This window comes from Dromiciops gliroides, chromosome 2 (assembly GCF_019393635.1).
Source record: "Dromiciops gliroides isolate mDroGli1 chromosome 2, mDroGli1.pri, whole genome shotgun sequence".
Lineage (NCBI taxonomy): Eukaryota > Metazoa > Chordata > Mammalia > Microbiotheria > Microbiotheriidae > Dromiciops > Dromiciops gliroides.
This window is the reverse complement of record NC_057862.1, coordinates 220,960,160-220,978,618: the sequence shown is the minus strand read 5'-3', so window position 1 is coordinate 220,978,618 and position 18,459 is coordinate 220,960,160.

Sequence of the window (18,459 nt, the reverse complement as noted above, 5' to 3'; positions counted from 1 at the left end):
CATGGGCAATTTACTTAACCTCTCTCTTTCTCAGTTTTATCAACTATAAAATGGGGATAATAATAACACCTAACTCCTAGGGTTGTGGGGCAGCAAGGTGGCACAGTGGATAGAAGGCAGAGCTTGGAGTCAGAAAGACTCATCTTCCTGAGTTCAAATCTGCCCTTGACACTAGCTATGTTACCTTTGGGAGTTATTTAACCCTGCTTGCCTCAGTTTCCTTATCTGTAAAATGAGCTAGAGAAGATAATAGTAAACCACTTCAGCATATATATACAGTATATATATATATATATATATATATATATATATACACACATACACACAGTATATATATACAGTATATATACTATATACATACATATACATATACATACATACATAAATATATATACACATACATATATATATATATATACACACACACACATATATATATACTGAGGCTGGATTTGAACTCAGGTCTTCCTGAATCCAGGGCTGATGCTTTATCCACTGCGACACCTAGCTGCCCCCACTTCAGTATCTTTGCCAAGAAAACTTCAGATGGGCTCATGAAAAGTTGGACTTGACTGAAAAACCAACTGAACAACAAACCAGTGTTGTAAAATGCTTAGCCTAAAAACCTGGCTATAGTAGGTCTTCAATAAATACTTATTACCTCTCTACCCTCCATTTTGCATCTTGTATAACTAATCAGTTTCACTAATTAATCTTTCTTTTTTTGTATTTGCATATAGGATCAATGTGATAACAAAATGAAAGGGTGTTTTTTTTTTTTGGTAAAGCACTATATAACATTTTATTATAAATTATATTTTAAAGTAGCACAAATTTGCATATGCTTCACATCACTATTATAATACATGTTATTTGTGTGGTTAATATATTATAATAATATGTAATATGTAGTAATAATATACTTATAATAATATTTCATAGTATTCATTGTCCAAAGGTATGGTATAGTCAGAAGGTTTATTGGAGATTGGAGAAGAAAAGCAGAATTAAAGGCCAGAGTCCTTGAGAAGGGCTTCATGTGATAGGTGTTTCCTGGACAAGGGAAGGAGGGGCATGGAAGACAGGGCAATATTCAGGAATTTTTTGGAATTGGAATTGTAGAGATTGGACTTCTCAAAGTATAAACACATTAGCTATATTGGCTTTTCCAACTGGGGTTCAAATGCTTCTAAAAGGGTAATGTATGAAATTATCTATACTTCAGTTGTAGTCCTGAGAGAAAATAAAAAATAATAGACTTTGACATGAAACAAGTTTTTATTAAATCTTCTTTCCTCTGATTACAATGAAGTCATATACACACATACATATAAAAATTGTCAGGTAGCTTTTGTAATCTCTTTTAAGGATCTGATCCTATCTGTTCCCCTTACTAGAGTAGAAAGAAAAAGAGAGGGGAAAGTCACATTTTGTCTTCTAAAACATGTAGCACATCTATTTTCTCTGCAAGTCAGATATGAAGCTTGACTACAGAATGCAAATGAAAAGTCACTTCAGTAGCTATATTGGAAAATGCAGATGTGGGAAGTGGAGGATAGAATTTCAGATGTTAAAATGTATTTTCAAGTAATACTTGGAAATAATATGTAGGCTTTGATAAAGGCAAATGCAGCTCCCCATAAATGTAAGGGGTAAACCCATTTCAAGTGTGGCAAAGTAACATAGATGGATGACAAAGTTTAATGATGATGATGATGATGATGATTTGGTTTTACATAGTGCTTCTTTTCTTCTTACCACTCTCCTGTCATGCAATATAGCTACAAAAATGTTCACCTTCAGGGGCAGCTAGGTGGCATAGTGGATAAAGCACTGGCCTTGGATTCAGGGGACCTGAGTTCAAATCCAGCCTCAGACACTTGACACTTACTACCTGTGTGACCCTGGGCAAGTCACTTAACCCTCATTGCCCTGCCAAAAAAAAAAAATGCCTTCCCCTCCCCAGATGTATAGTCACTTTGGATAGAAGACAGCCCAAGGCAATTTGAATAACTTTATTCCGTTGCCCCTAGGGACATTTTAGGAGCTTAAGATAAGATAGGAGATATGAGATATTATGGTACTTTATAAAACATTTTTTTTTTACTTTTGCTTGAGTGCAAGACTCCTACCAAGTGGCTAAGGGGAAAGGAAATCATGGTTAGTCATCATTAAATCTCAACCAAATATCTAAAAAGGAGACCTACTTAGAGATGAAAAAGGTTGCCTCTTTGTCTTTAAGGTGAATTCAAATATCTAACAGGACAGACTCCTCCCAATCCTCCCCACATACATATGCTCACAAGTAGTTCCTTCTTTTGACTAATCACTTTGATTCAACTTCTCAGTCAGCAGTCTTTTCCCATTTATAGTTTCCTGAGGCTTGGAACTGTGCCAATAAAATACCTACATATATCTTGTTTCTTCTAATGTTGATCAAGTTCTTTGAGGATCAGTACTGAAATCCCACAGATAAATGTCCTTCCTTTCAATCTTTCACTCTGAACCAAGAAATTGGTTCTGAAAGACAACTTCCTTTAGCTTAGTGCCCAGCATTAAACACATTTCTCTAAAAGCATATAATCGTTGATTATCTATGTTTTTGTTTTATTACATATATTCTATTCTATGAACTCAGAAATTGTTCCTCATTCCACTGAAATACACAAAGTAATTTGGAATTATGCTAAGAAAGTGACTCAAATATCTACACTCAGATATCTTACTGCAAGGTATATATCAAGGTATATATCAAGGAGATCAAAGATAGAAAGATCCTATATAATATGCGTGTATTCACATGTATATATATATATGCATACATATGCAAGTTTATTGAATTTTTGTAATAGGTAGAGAACTGGAGACAAAGTAGATGCTTATCAATTGCAGAATGACAACACATTGTGACTCATTACTGTACATAAGAAATAACGAATATGAAAAATACAAGAAACCATGAGAAGATTCATATGAACAGATACAAATGAAGTAAGCCGATCAAGAATAAACAATACACACATGGCCTATACCAATGCAAATGGAAAGAAGAAAAGTCAATTTGAAATTTATATATTGAAGCTGTATAATTTTAATCAACATTGGACAATGAAAGATATGAATATGTCCTTCCCTTCCTATTTTTAAGAGGTAGTAAATTATGCCTATGAAACACTGTATATATTGTTCTACTTAGTTGAAATATTATTTGTTTTTGCTGAAATTTCTAAAAAGTTTATCATAATAAATAACTCTCTTGCAGGGGAAGGAGGAAAGATATAGTGGGAAATGAAAATGATATTAAAAATAAAGTTGTCAATAAAAATTAAACGACACATCAAAGGTCTGGATTACACTATTGTCATGCTACACCAGGACAAATGGTTACCGATGATCAAGAGATGTCCTCACCACCTCTTAAAAGCCAGAAAGAACATTGTAGAAAGCTATTTGTATATAACATAACTGAAATAAAGGTAAATTCTCTTTTTTTTTCCAGTATTCTCACCCTCACCACTAAAATAACTATTTGGCAATATATTTCCTAATGCAGAGAGAACTATATCTCTTCTCATGAAAAGTAAACAGAAATCTTTCTTTTACTATATTGGGATGAGGACAAGAATAGAAATATTATCTTTGTGAAGAACTAGTGATTTCTGAGGTGCCACCTGTCTGGATCTGAGGAGTGTCATAAATGCATCAATGAGGGGGTACAGTGTCAATGCATACTTATAGGAGTTTTAGAAAACTACAGGAGGAGCCACATACTTAGGCGTTACCAACATACAAGTAATTGCAAGCATATAGGTATCTGTGATAAGGTTACTGATTGGAGGATGTCATTTGTTTTCATTATTTCTCCTATGAATAATATTTATTGTCTTTGGCCCCATGTATAAAACTATCTTTTCAATTTTTGATTTGTGTGCTTGCAAGAGAAATTGGTGCCAACACACTGAATGAAATCAACTATATGTTTCCAATATTTTTAGGTGGAAATAATAGTTTATAGAGGTTCCCCAAGAATTTACTTTGGTCTTTTTTATCATCTGTGAGCTTCTGGGATAGAACTTGATAATGAGTGGGTAAAGTTAACCTGCTATGTCATAATCGGCAGGAGCTCATTCTCAAGGCCTCTGATATCTGGAACTGATCTCTAATCTCATCATAGAAGGAAGGTGATAACACATTAAACAGTGCAGCAGGGATCTAGAATAAAGCCAATGTTGCTTTCCTAGTAGGGCACCTATGGATAGTAAAATCTCTTCTTTTCCTATTAAAGTCCTTATTACCCCTATCTTGTACTATGACTTAGTTTCTTCATTCTTATTCTTGTACTTTCTATTCTTTGTTCACCTTCTATTTTACGCTCTGAAAGCTCATCTCTGTTGTTAACAGGCTTCATTCTGCATTGGGATCCTTATCTCAATCCTTTTATTTCTTTTTATTCATGGAAGCCTGGTCAAAAGAAGTTGCTATTGCATCCCAGGACATTCCAGTACATTATTCTCCTTCTCTCATGATCCCTGGCACACTGAATTGGGAGTAGAAGTAATGTTAAACTTTTTTTTAAATCTAAAAAAAGGAGGGGAGCAGCTAGGTGGTGTAGTGGATAAAGTAGCAGTCCTGGATTCAGGAAGACCTGAGTTCAAATCCGGCTTCAGATACTTAACACTTACTAGCTATGTGACCCTGGGAAAGTCACTTAACTCTCATTGCTCTGCCAAAAAAGAAAAAAAGTAATCTTAATCCTTGAACTCAGGGTCACTTCAATACCTATCCTTTCTTTACCATAACCTAGCTATAAATGTATCTTTGAGGTTGATGAATCAGAATGAGAGAGAAAATGGAGGGAGATAAATCTAAACTGTTGTAGTTATCTACTAGCCCCAGGTCACCCTTCTTCATTTCTCAGAGTATTACACTAATTCATACTTTTCATCTCTCCCCCACCCCTTTTCTTATATTTGTAGACTTCAAAATTCACATTGACATCTCTTCAAATTCCTGGATTTACCAGTTCAGCATCTTAAATTCCTATCATCTGCACCTTTTGTACATCTTAAGCACCAAAAAGAATGGGAATAGCCTTAAAATAATCATCACCCACAAATGTTCAACCTCCATAATTCAGAATTCCAAAATCCATTTATTTGACCTTAATATCTTCTCTATTTCACCTATTCCTCATCGTTCTTCATTATTTAATTATTCTACTCTTCTCCAACTCTCAATTTATCAACTCTGATCTTCTTCACTTTCCTCCCTTTGAAATCTTTTTATTATAGTCAGCTAGTTCTACTTTAGTAGCTGTTAGGTGGTAAAGTGGATAGACATTCTTTATGGAGAGTGCCAGGTCTATAGTCAGGAAGACATATCTTGAATTTAAATCTAGCCTCAGACCCCCTACCAGCTCTGTGACCCTGGACAAGCTTCAGTTTCCTTATCTGTAAAATGACGTGGAAGAAATGGCAAACCACTTTGCCAAGAAAACCCCAAACAGAATTATAGAGTCAGACATGACTGAAACAATTGAACAAAAGTTCTACTTTATATTGTCCTCTCCTTTTTAATACTTTACCCCTTATGTTTGTTTGTTTGTTTTTTTCCTGAATCCCAGAGATGGATTACTCCCTTCATCTACATTGTTGTCTCTTCATTACAAGCTATTTAATACAACTGTTTCAAAAGTTTTCATCTCTCTTCAAATTTCCTATAATATCACCAGAAGACCTCACCTCATATTTTATTAAGTAAAATGGGGCCACTTTTCAGAAAGTCACTTTTCTTTACTTGTATACCTTAAATCCCTTCGATATCTCCCCTCACTCTCTCTTCAGCTCCAGTGTCAGAAAAAGAGGTGGCCATTCTATTTTCCAAGGCCAACCCCTCTCTATACATATACCCTTTGACCTCATTCCCATCTGTCCCAAGGAACTAGACCAATCAACCTCTCTCTCTTTATAACCTTCAACTTCCCTTTATCCAATATATCCTTTTTTTTTGGTAATAAATATACCGAGAACAAATATACCCAGGATTCTTAAAACCAATATAATTTTTCATTTGACACTGTCAATCTCCTCAAGTTATCATATCATCTCTATTTCCTTTCACTGTATTTAAAAACCTTTACAATCTAGTTTCCTTCTATCTCTCCAGATTGATATTATTCCCTTATTACAGTCTCTACATTTCTAATGCTAATTAAGCTAACCTACATCTTATTCCTTATTCATGACATCATCTCTCCTCTGTGAATTTGCATAAGTTGTCACTAATTACTGAAATGTTCTCCCTTCTTGTCTTTTCCTTATAAAATCCCTTTCTTTCTTGAAAGCACAGGTTAGGTATCATCTCCTTTGGAGGCCTTTTCTGAGTCCTTAGTTATTTTTTTGTTTGTATGGTTTATTGTTGATGTTGTTGTTTTAAGCTATCTTCTAAACTCCCTAAGTTACTTTGTGTTTATTCTTTATGCATTTTAATATCTGTATACCTTCAGTTTTCCTGAAGTAGAACTGAAGTTTCTCAAGATCAGGGGTTATTGTTACTATTTTTTCCTACTTCTTTACATTGTACTTGCTGTATATTGTAGATCCTTATCGAAAACTTGTTGAATTGAATTAAATTTAATTGGTATTATGAGGTTCTCAGTACAATTAAAACCTATGATTTCTTTGATGTTAGACTGAACCCTAGGTTCATAGAAGTTAAATTACTTGCTTATAGTTATATTGCTAGTATCAGAGGTAGGATTTGAATTCTTGCCTTCCTGATTCCAAGTATAGTAGTTACTTAGGGTACATGGTTTTGAAATGCTTCCAGTTTGATATCCACAATAATTTGATATCCACCTTGGGAGCATAAATCATGTCTTCTCTATTTTGAGAATGAGGAACATAAAGCTAAATGAAATTAAGTGACTTACCCAATATCACACTTTTAGTAAGTTGTGTGGAATAGTTGAGTTAAGACTCAGAATGAGGGTTAAAATTTAGAATCCAATATTTAACCCTTTATGTGGAAATAATCAGGCCTCAATGGAAGCATCTTTCATTTTTAAAAAATCCCCTTTAGCTAATAGGAAACCAGAGTTTAAAATATTTTCTTTAAATCCATGAAAATCTTGCTATTTATAAAAGACAGCAAGAGCACCAAGGGGGGAAAAGTAATAGAAAATAGAGGAGAATTACTTTCCTATTTCTTAGTGACAATTCTTAGAAATATCCCAGAGGATGCTTTTATATTATTCCAGAAACATTGAACACCTGTCTACAAACACTAGGGTCTAATATGTTCATATGTTTCTAATATGTCCTGCTGAGCCCTAAATAGGTCTATTTAATGTCAGGAAAGATGCAAGGATAGGGAGAAAACAATTTTCTTGTGGAATTTCATGTTTTCTTCTGCTTGGCTAAATATTCCTGATAATCTTACTGTAAAAGAGGATGTGTCATTGATGTGTATATAACTCAGCTCCAGCTTCAAAATCCCAGAAAAGTGAACCCTAAGATGATTTTTCTTTTTCTCATTACTGCTTCCAACTCAGTTAAAATGTGCCTCTTGGAGAATTCTTGGATCCTTCATATAAACATATATAAATCTATCTATCTATCTATCTATCTATCTATCTATCTATCTATCTATCTATCTATCTATATTTGTGTCTTTGTTTATTTATAGATATTATGTTTTAAGATAGAAAAGAACAAATACATAAGGAATGGTACAGTTGATCAAATCATTGGCATCTATTATCCCTAAATCTATTTTGAACAGGTCCTCCCTAAAACTAGTCTCAGTAGCAGATGATAAGGAATTCATCCCTAGCCATTCTGAGCACTTATTAATTAATTGATTAACAGTCATTGAGTTACAAGGAGTAACTTGTGGTGAGAGATTCCATGAAATATACCAAAAAGCAGCAGAAATTATTTTTAATCTAGTTGAGGAGATAAGACAAAGACACATGCAAAAAGAGATAACTAATAACACAAAAGTATTTATGTTTCAGGGACAAAGGAGCAGTGCAAGCAATGGAGCTTTTAGTAGGGAGAAATCATTTTTTTTTTTGTCATGATGGGGATAACAGATTGAAAACTGGAAGAGAATTCAGATGCCATCTTATCCAGCCTCACTTTATACATATAGGGAAAGAGAAGGCAACAGAAGCTGAAGGACTTACCCAAAGTCGTGAGTAGTAAGACAAGAAGGGGCCAAAATAAGAATTTACCCTGAGTTATCATAATTCCCAAACCATTTTTCTTCCATTATGCTGCATTACCTCTTGTTGGTTAGAAAAGTCTTTATGGAAAAGCTACAACTGGGTCTTAGCTTTGAATGATAGATAAAGTAGCAAAGGGGACAAAGTCCCAAGTGGGAAGGACAGTGTAGAGGAAGACAGAACAATGTATGTCCAGAGGCCATTGAGCACTACATTGTATTTATTTATTTGTTTATTCATTCATTTATATATTTACAAATATACATTTACTTATTTACTTATCTATCTATCTATCTATCTATCTATCTATCTATCTATCTATCTATCTATCTATCTATTTATTTATTTTAGTTGAGTACCACATTTTAACTGGAATGGAAGGTTTGAATTTGGAATAATTGGAGAGAAGGCTGGAAAAATCAGCAGAGACCAGTTTGTGGATGATCATAAATCCCAAGATAAGTGAAGGAGGGAAGTATATGAACAAGCATTCATTAAGTGCCTGGCATTATATGCCAGATTGTACACTAAACTTTTATAAACATTGTCTTAGGTGATCCTCATGACAAATCTATGATAGATTCTATTGTTTCCCACATTTTTCAGTTGCGGAAATGTGGTCAACCAAAGGTTAAACAATTTTCCCAAGGTCATATAGATAACAAATTCCTGAGGCTAGATTTTAACTTTTTCTGATTCTAGGCCCAATACTCTATCTACTGAATGACCTAGTTCCTTCAAACAGTAACACTTACCTGAGTTGGGAGCAGCAACTAGAAAAGAAAAAGATACTCAGAGTTTATTCATTGGACATTCTGGAGCTGCGTTGAATTGGGTACACAGCCATGAATGACGCATTTCGTACATCAGGATTATCAGGCATATTCAGTCATATAGAGTTTGGACTCTGATACCAATGAGACAATTAGCTATATACATGTTTGTAATTAGTTGGTAATTTATGTGACTCAAGATGTCCATTCCTTGCATTCCTTTTTATAGGAGAGTAGCATATAATCTTGGTGGACATCAAAATCAATATTACTATCTTCTGCATTTAAAATATGTTAATAAGAATATTTGTAAAGGGTTGTCATGCTAGCCTGTTTTAAGAAGCTAAATTTCTCTGAGTATTAGTGCATGTGATGGCACAATTTAATTTTTGTATTTCGAGAGGAAAATGATACAATTCAAGAATTCATAATTTTTTATATCTTTTGATGTGAGGCAAAGAAAACGTATGGTTAAGGTAACAGGATGAAGCAAATGAAAGGAATTACTGAATCAAAAATTGATCAATAAAAAAATGATGACTCAATGGGAATAAGGAAAAAATTACAATATAATACCTCGAATTTTTAAAGTACTCTTCATTTTCTAGTGTGTTCAAATCTGTTATTACATTTAGTCTGTGTACACAAATCTACATGATAAAGTACCTTGACAGGATTGACAGTTCTGTTCTGTTGATCAGGTAATTGCATATAGGCATCATCTTGTTCATGATCCCTGCAGAGTAAAAATAACAATAGCTCATATTTTCACAGTGGGTCAAAAAATGCTCCCCACAAGTTGTTTCACTTGGTCCTCTCTATATCATTTCAAGTGTGAGGGCCAAAATTGGTTATACTGAGAGTTATTTGGGTGACTCACCTTGATATTGGGGTCCCAGAAATATGAGGAACTCTTTTTTAAGGTTTAATCTCCCCATTGAATTATTCTCTTTAGATATTTCTCCCAGGCCAATAAGAAAGGAGCCTCTAAACTTTAGTTCACAGAAGGATCAGATTTTATTACTAGGGAATTAAACAACAAAAGGGAAACTAATAAAAATCAAAGATAAGGAAATAGGAAAATAGAAATACAGAGAAATATTCTAAACTTAACTTATTCACTCCCAGACAGTTCCCAATTAAGCTAGTTCAAAGGAATTTAGGGTTTTCCGTAAATAACTCACTGACCCCAGGGTCAGTATGCAGTTTCCAGAGCCACACTGAGACCCAGACCACTAACATGCCACTGCCACATGAGTGCCAAGCTGAAAGACTGAAAACCTTGGAACACACCCTGTCTACCAGAAGCCCCCTTGCCTTCCAGAAGCCCCCTAGCTCCCTTCAGGGAGCGTTCAATCTCTCCTTCCCCAAAAGGGGAGGTCCTTCAAAAGCTGCTCAGTAGCATATGTAATCTCGGGCTGGGCCAGGTGTGGCCCCTCCCAAATAATTTAGCTAAAAACTGCCATATTTACCACAAATAATTTTTACCACATAAGGTAGGACTTGGGGTCTAGAAATTAGATTGGGGTTGGGTTGGCCTGAGAGAAGAGGGAGTATTATGATTTCATTGGTTTTTAGGAACTTTCAGTGTGGAACCTCCCCACCTTGATGTTTATCAATAATTCATTAGTGAACAAGCTTATTTAATGCTTATGAAGTGCTCAAAACCCCTACCCTATCCTCAAGAAGCTTACATTTTAATGGGGGAGGCAGTATACAAATACATACAAAATATATACAGTATAAATGGAAGGTAATCTCAGAGGAAAAGCATTAGCAGTGAGAGAGAGGAGAGGCCTCCTACAGATGGCATATGTATATATGTGTATATGTGTATGTGTATGTGTATGCATGTGTGTATAGGGGCAGCTAGGTGGCACAGTAGATAGAACCCCAGCCTTGGAGTCAGTAGGACCTGAGTTCAAATCCAGCCTCAAACACCTGACTCTAACTAGCTATGTTACCCTGGGCAAGTCACAACCCCAGTTGCCTCCAAAAACCCTCAAAACCCAAAACATGTCAAGTATATTATATATCAGAATTAAAGATGGCTAAGGGTCTTAAACATTAAATGATTCACACATGGTCATGCAGCCAGTATTGTCAGAGGCAGGGTTTGAAGTCAGGTCATCCTGACTCCAGGGCCAACCATTAATAAATGCTATCTATGCCTCACCAAAAAAAAAAAAAAATCCCTTGACAAATGAGGAAGCTGAGGCATAATGAGGCTAAGGTCACCATTTGGTGAGTGGTATAGCTAAGTTTCAACTCCAAATCTAGGACTGTAAATTTTTTTTTTCACTATATATTCTAAGGTAGATAAGGAAATAAATCCTGTTTTAAGATGAAAATCTCACTTTCTCTAAATCAGATAATTAATTTGAGGGAAATTAAGAACTAGAGCAGAAATTTCCTGATATAATATTTAATTTCCATTAGACCACACTACCTCTCTGAAAATTCTCAGTGCTTGAGTAGGTCTTGTTCCTTGTCAATGAGACATTGTCTGAGTCTTGCCCCTCCCATGATCCAGGGCTGGAAAGTTTCCAGACTGTCAAGATGATTAAACCAGGATTAGATTGGCCCCTAGAAAACAGGAAGCAAGCAAAGTGATAGATTTGAAAATTGAAAAGGACTTTATCTCAGCTCCCATACATTGTAGGAATTAACCCCTATGAAATCTGTTCAGATCCAGACTCTACCTCTCTTTTAAACTTGTGACAATTAAAAATATGAGAGGCCTAGTGTCTGGGTAACTGTAATCATTTATATTAATAAACTGACAGATTATTAATAAAAAAGGTCTACTGGTTATCTCTCTCAGACCAATGACCCCTAATAATGGTGGGGTCTCGGGATACATACTCTTCTAATTATAGGAGGTCCACCACATAGCAATAAAATCTAATTGGTTGACATGATTTGGAGGTATGTTATATTAACATTAAATCCAGGAATGGTTGACTTAAATCACTCAACTTTTGGTAAGAATGACATCAGAGAAAGAATCTAGACCCCACCCACGTTTTCCACATAGAACTAGCCAAATCTCCTACAGCTATTTAGACAAATGGATCTGTCTCCACCCAAGACTCCTTTGACCCAGATGAATCTTAGTTTCAAGGAGAACTTAGACATTGAAGTGCAGTTTGGGGGGTAGGAGTAAGAAAGAAGATAGAATCATTGGTTCCCCCAAGATATCTATTATTAATATTTTTTTTTTTTTGGTGAGGCAACTGGGGTTAAGTGACTTGCCCAGGGTCACACAGCTAGTAAGTGTCAAGTGTCTGAGGCCGGATTTGAACTCAGGTACTCCTGAATCCAGGGCCGGTGCTTTATCCAGTGCACCACCTAGCTGCCCCCAAGATATCTATTATTAATAATCCTCTAACAATGTCTTTGGGGTTGTGAGTGCTGTGTCACTTGAGATCTTTAAGTAGAGGATGAATGATGACTTGTTGGAGATATTGTACTTGGGAAGTAATTAAATCCTTGAAGCAGCTTCCAACTCTAAGATTCTCTGGCTCTATCAAAGACATGTATAGAAAAAAAGGCCCAGGGAATTCTGGGGCTAGCTAATCCTGGATTTTCCTAGTGAGGTCCCAGGAATTGCCCCAGAGAGATCCTGAGGGACAAGTAAAAGGTTAAGGCTATCTCTGGCTTAGGGTGTATGGTCACATTTGATCATTCTCCACCCATGTTCTATGTTCATCTGTGGATGCACACCTTTCTTTCATTCTGTGAGATTAAAATTGGATATTAGATCATAAATCTACCCTACTTAACCTTTCCCTTAATTTATCTCCCAGAGTAGTAAATGGAAGAAGCTTCTGGTTTTCTAGATAGACCTTTTATTGTATGGTAGTCACAAGGTGATGTTGATTAGAAGGATAGGAAAGTAGAAATATAATACAAATCGTCTTAAGTCTAGGCTTAGTCTATATTCTGTATAAAACTCACCAAAACCCAAGGCCACCTTTGGGGAGAGAGACCGAGTCAAGCTCGTGCTGTTAACCGAGAGCCGGGCCGAGTCAAACTCCAGTCTGCGTCTGTCTGTGCAGCGCAGCCAGGAGACCAGCAGAGCCAGAAAAAAGGCCCCACTTCTATTCTCTCCTTGCCTTTTAAGCTCGCACCCCAGAAGTCGAGTGCTCAGCAGGCAATCTGGTGTGCGTAGTAGGCGGACTGGTGTGCGTAGCTCATGCTGTTGGTCTCCTCCCCAAAAGGGTGGTCCTAAAAAAGAACTGGCGTCTCTCCATTATCTAACCGACTGTTAAAACTTTTTACCACAATTCCTAATTGTACTCTTTCCCACACTAATCATCTCCAGTTCTTTAAATTCTTTTTCTTTTGAAATCACATCAGGATCCTTTACCATACTGGTCACTTATTCTTACAATGGTCTAGTTTTTCAATGTCCCTCTTCAACTGTGTTGCACAGAATTGGATAGATTATTTCAGCTTTAGACTGACCAGGCCAAAGTATAGTGTGAATATTCTCTGGGATGATTGCATTAGCTCCTTTAGCTGCCATGTCACATTTTTGGCCCAGATTGAGCCTTCAGTGAACTAAAGCCCCAGTGTCACTTTTGACATGAACTACTGTCTATCCTTGTCTTTCTTATTCTGAACTTATACTTAATTATTTGAATCTAAGTGCAGGGCTCTACATTATCTCTATTAAATTTCATCTTGTAAGTTCCATTCTGTCCTTGAAATCTTTTTAGATCTCGATTCTATAGTCCAATTAAAAAAAATCTACCTTTCCTAGATTTATGTCATCTGCAAATGTTATAAACATTGCATCTATGTCCTTACCTAAAAACAAAGATACAAAACAAACAAAAAACAGAAAACAAAACCCTCTGATGAAAATGTTGACCAGAGTGGAGTAGCCCCATAAAATAGAAACAACACTGGATATAGATTTAGAGAACCTACTTTCTAAGCCTTCCTCTACTTTGCACTATCTAATCTACCTACCATGTTCCCTTGTGTTTTTCCTTCACCTGAAAAATAAGGAATTGAGATAATACTATTTCTTGAAGTTCAAAAGAATTTTCATTTAGATTAAAAGAATATTCAGTTAAGTTGTCCTATCCATTTTAATTTCTCCATTTGATGACAAATTAATTTCTCTAAATGAATAAGTTTATGGTAAGTTAACAACTAAAATAGAGAAAAGAAAGAAGTACCCTCCCCACCCAAAGTTTACACAATAAAATAAGATTTATAGAAGAATATTCTTTTTTTTTTTTTTTTTTTTTGGTGAGGCATTTGGGGTTAAGTGACTTGCCCAGGATCAAACAGCTAGAACGTGTTAAGTGTCTGAGGCCGGATTTGAACTCAGGTCCTCCTGATTCCAGGGCCAGTACTCTATCCACTGTGCCACCTAGCTGCCCCCTAGAAGAATATTCTTAACAGGTATGTTGAAAACAGTATCTTAACCCCTTGACCTCTATGCAGATATGACTAGCCACTGTCCTTCAGTTCTGTGAAAGAAACACTTTGGGCACTATTACTGCTGGCCCTGGCTTTGCCTTCCTCTGTCCCCTCACTGCAACTCTTCTCCCCCTCCCCCCACATATACACACCTTAGTTACTCCTCTGTACTAGGGGCAGCTAGGTGGCACAGTAGATAGAGCACTGACCCTGGAGTCATGAGGACCTCGCTTCAAATTTCACCTCAGACACCTACTAGCTGTATGACCCTGGGCAAGTCACTTATCCCCAATTGCTTAAAATATCTGGGGCCATCACCAGTAATCCTGATATATATCTTGCCACTGGACCCAGATGGCTCTGGAGGAGGGAGTGAGGTTGGTGACTTTGCACAGCCCTCCCTCACTTAAATCCAATTCATTGCAAGTCATCATATCACTGCAATGTCATGGTGCTCTTTGAGAATGAAGGACAAACGACAACAACTCATCTGCACAGACCTATATCCCTTCCACTGCAACAGGCGATTGAGGCTTCAGGAGGGGAAAAGATAGAGGATCCTTTAAATCTGTAAATCTGCATCCAGAAAGATTAGTAAGACTAGATGGGTTAGAGGAGTGAATAACTCACAAAATGGCTTCTTTTGTCCCCTTTTGTACAGAAAAGATCCCATCTTTGACTTGTGCCTGTTCCAATTTTTCTCATTCCCCAGCTGTGCTGGGGTAGTGACTAATAGGGAAGCAGGTGTTTTCTGTTATCTTTGGGATCTTTGATCATTGTAATTAGTTGAGGGAGAAAAGGAAGGGGAAAAAAGAGTTTAAACTATCATTGTTTTTTGACTTAAAGCTTGTTCTCATGGAAACAGGGGACCTAAATTTCATGGCCTTTATTGAACTCTGACATATTTTATTCTTTGCAGGTGATTATGATCTCATATTTAAAAAGTTGCCAAAATTTGTTCTGGCATGATTTTCTGATTTAACTCAATTCTTGTGGGCCAGTCTCTATATTGTAAAATATGTTGTAGGTTCATTGAACTATTCAGCATTCACTCAGGACCTTTTGTTAAGCATTTTAGATATTAAGGTGTCTTGTATCAGTGCTATAAGCTATCAGGAAATTGTTGGGGACTACAACAAGCCCTAACACAGATGGTGGACTAGATTATTTCTAAGGCTTCTTTTAGCTCTCAATCCAATGAGTACCCATCTATGACCCTGAGTGTCATATCCCAAAGCCAAAAATACTGACTTGATAATTGAATTATATTTGCTGCAGCTCCCTTCCATTAGTGACAATAATGGATACTTAACTTGACTATCAAAAAAGAGAAGTCATTCAATGAAGAACCAAACAAAAGATAAATGTCATTCTGTCTGAATAAGCTGAAGTCAGCTTGAATATTACAAGACCAGTAGCAAATGTTACCATTCAATTTGAACAAGAAGAAAGCTAATGACTGGAACTACTGAAATAATCTAACTACTTAACTTATATACAGTTGAACTAAGAGAATTAGAAAGAATACTTCTTAGATGGATAGCAAAGCATAATTTAAAAAGAAATTTACAAAACAAATATATTACTATTTTTAATAAAGAGATCAATACTGTCTATAATCCAGGGGATGTCTTACAGAGTTTCCTATATGAGGCCAAGGAAATTAAGTGACCTGCTTATGGTCACTTATATAGCAAATACTAGAAGTTGGATTTGAATCAAGACCTTATTGACCAAACAAGGCATTGCTATATACTATGCCATACTGCTTCTCTAAAATAAAGTGAAATTTTTCAGGTAACTGTTGAAGACCAATCAATTAAATAACGGATGGGTCATGGTCTGCATTGGTAGAATTTCTCACATAGATAAGATCATAGATTCTAGAGGTATTGACATATATTATACAGGTGTACACACATAGATATATATGTACACAATATACATATGCATATATGCACATATACACACATACATATACATATGTGTATATATGTGTTGAGTGTGTGTATACATATGTGCATATATATCATCTATTTTCTATCTATCTATTTATCTGTCTGGGTCTGTCTGGGTCTGTCTGTCTGTCTATCTGTTAAACACTTCCTGCCCCAAAGGCCACCCTGCTTCTAAATGGAGAGGGTTGGGGAGTGGTATACATCTGGAAGTTTATCCTGGATCTTCCACTATTTAAGGAGGGCACCCAGAGAATTCACCTAACCATTTCCTATCTAGCTACATTTTACTATTGACTATTGAAACCGTAAGGTCCTAGTCTTCTGAGTCATGACATAAAGAATATAGGGCACTAGGCATCTTCCCCATCCAAACTACCTCTAAAAAGTCTTCCCAAAAAGTAGAAATATTCACCAGATTTAGAACAGTTACACACACACACACACACACACACACACACACACACATTTTATATATCCTTGTGTATTAAGAAAAGAAAATTCTCAGTCTTATAGCACTCATTCAGACACCCACACCAATAATCAGGCACAGGATATACAAATTGCTAACTCATGAAATCATGATTAGGGTCCATATGGGGATTTTCCTTATGTTGCTGATGCTTTGTCAACACACTTCACACCTTCCCACTGCCCATCTTTCAATAAGTTGTAGACACTGAGTCTGCCAATCCCCTTCAAGCCTTATTAGAGTATGGGAGATTCATAGTACCTTGCTCCTGAGGAGGCCCCTAGATTGGAAACACTCAAAGCTGTAGAGACTTTGTTTAGAATACTTTTGTCACCCTTTCCTAATCCCAGAAAGTGGTAGATGATCACCCAGTCTAATCAGAGAAGGAAAGGAGCAGTTTCAAAGGAAGAATTAAGAGAAAGGACAAGAAACAACATGGAAAGAACAGATAATAATAATTATTTTTTGTTTGTTTTGTTTGTTTTTGTTTTTGGCAGGGCAATGAGGGTTAAGTGACTTGCCCAGGGTCACACAGCTAGTAAGTGTCAAGTGTCTGAGGCCAAATTTGAATTCAAGTACTCCTGAATCCAGGGCTGGTGCTTTATCCACTGAGCCACCTAGCTGCCCCAAGAACACATAATAATTATAAAAGACAAAGCAATTGAACTCAAAGACAGGATGCACAGAGATGACTTAAGGTATATAGGCTGCTAAAGGACAAGTACTCCTGTAGTGTCTCAGTAAAAAGAAGGATAGCAAAAGAATGAAAGGAAACAGAAACATGTGATTAAAACTGGGTGAATGAAAGCAAAAGTCTCAATAACATGGAAGAAAAGATTGGTCTCACTGAAGAACATTGTCATGGAGGAAAAGGTATAAGCCTTTGATGAGAGATGGGGCTTTCATTCTGTTTTTTTTTTTTCCTTGAGGGAGTTGGTATATTAGGAGAGCTCATCTCCAGAGTGCAATGCCTCCATGGACATAATCCTGGCCAAAAGAAAGGGATATGTGAACTCTTAGGGCAGCTGATACCAATAGTTTGAGAGTGGACATAGGCCAGGATGAGATGAAAAGCTAATGAAAAAAAATTTTAGGGAGGGCAATACAGGAAAAAGGATGGCATGGTGATTGAAGAACTATAAAGACAACAATGTAAAACTTGTTTTTAAAAAAGTATAATCAATAAAAGAAAATAAAATGCTCAAACTAGGAAGGAAAGGTTTAAAATATGAATAGAGGTGGAGAGGTGAAAGAAACCTCTGGGAGGAGCATTGCACCAAATAAGTTTAAGCAAAAATTATAGGAGTGTAATGAGAAAAAATGCTATTAAGATTTTTTAAAATATAGGGGTAATAACAGTGATTTAAAAGAATAAGGGACGGGGCAGCTAGGTGGTCCAGCAGATAAAACACAGGCCCTGGATTCAGAAGGAGCTAAGTTCAAATTCAGCCTCAAACACTTGACACTTATTAGCTGTGTGACCCTGGGCAAGTCACTTAACCCTCATTACCCCCCCCCACACACACACATACACAAAGAGTAAGGGGATAAAAAACATCCTCAAAAAAACAAGAATAGAGATACAAATTGTGA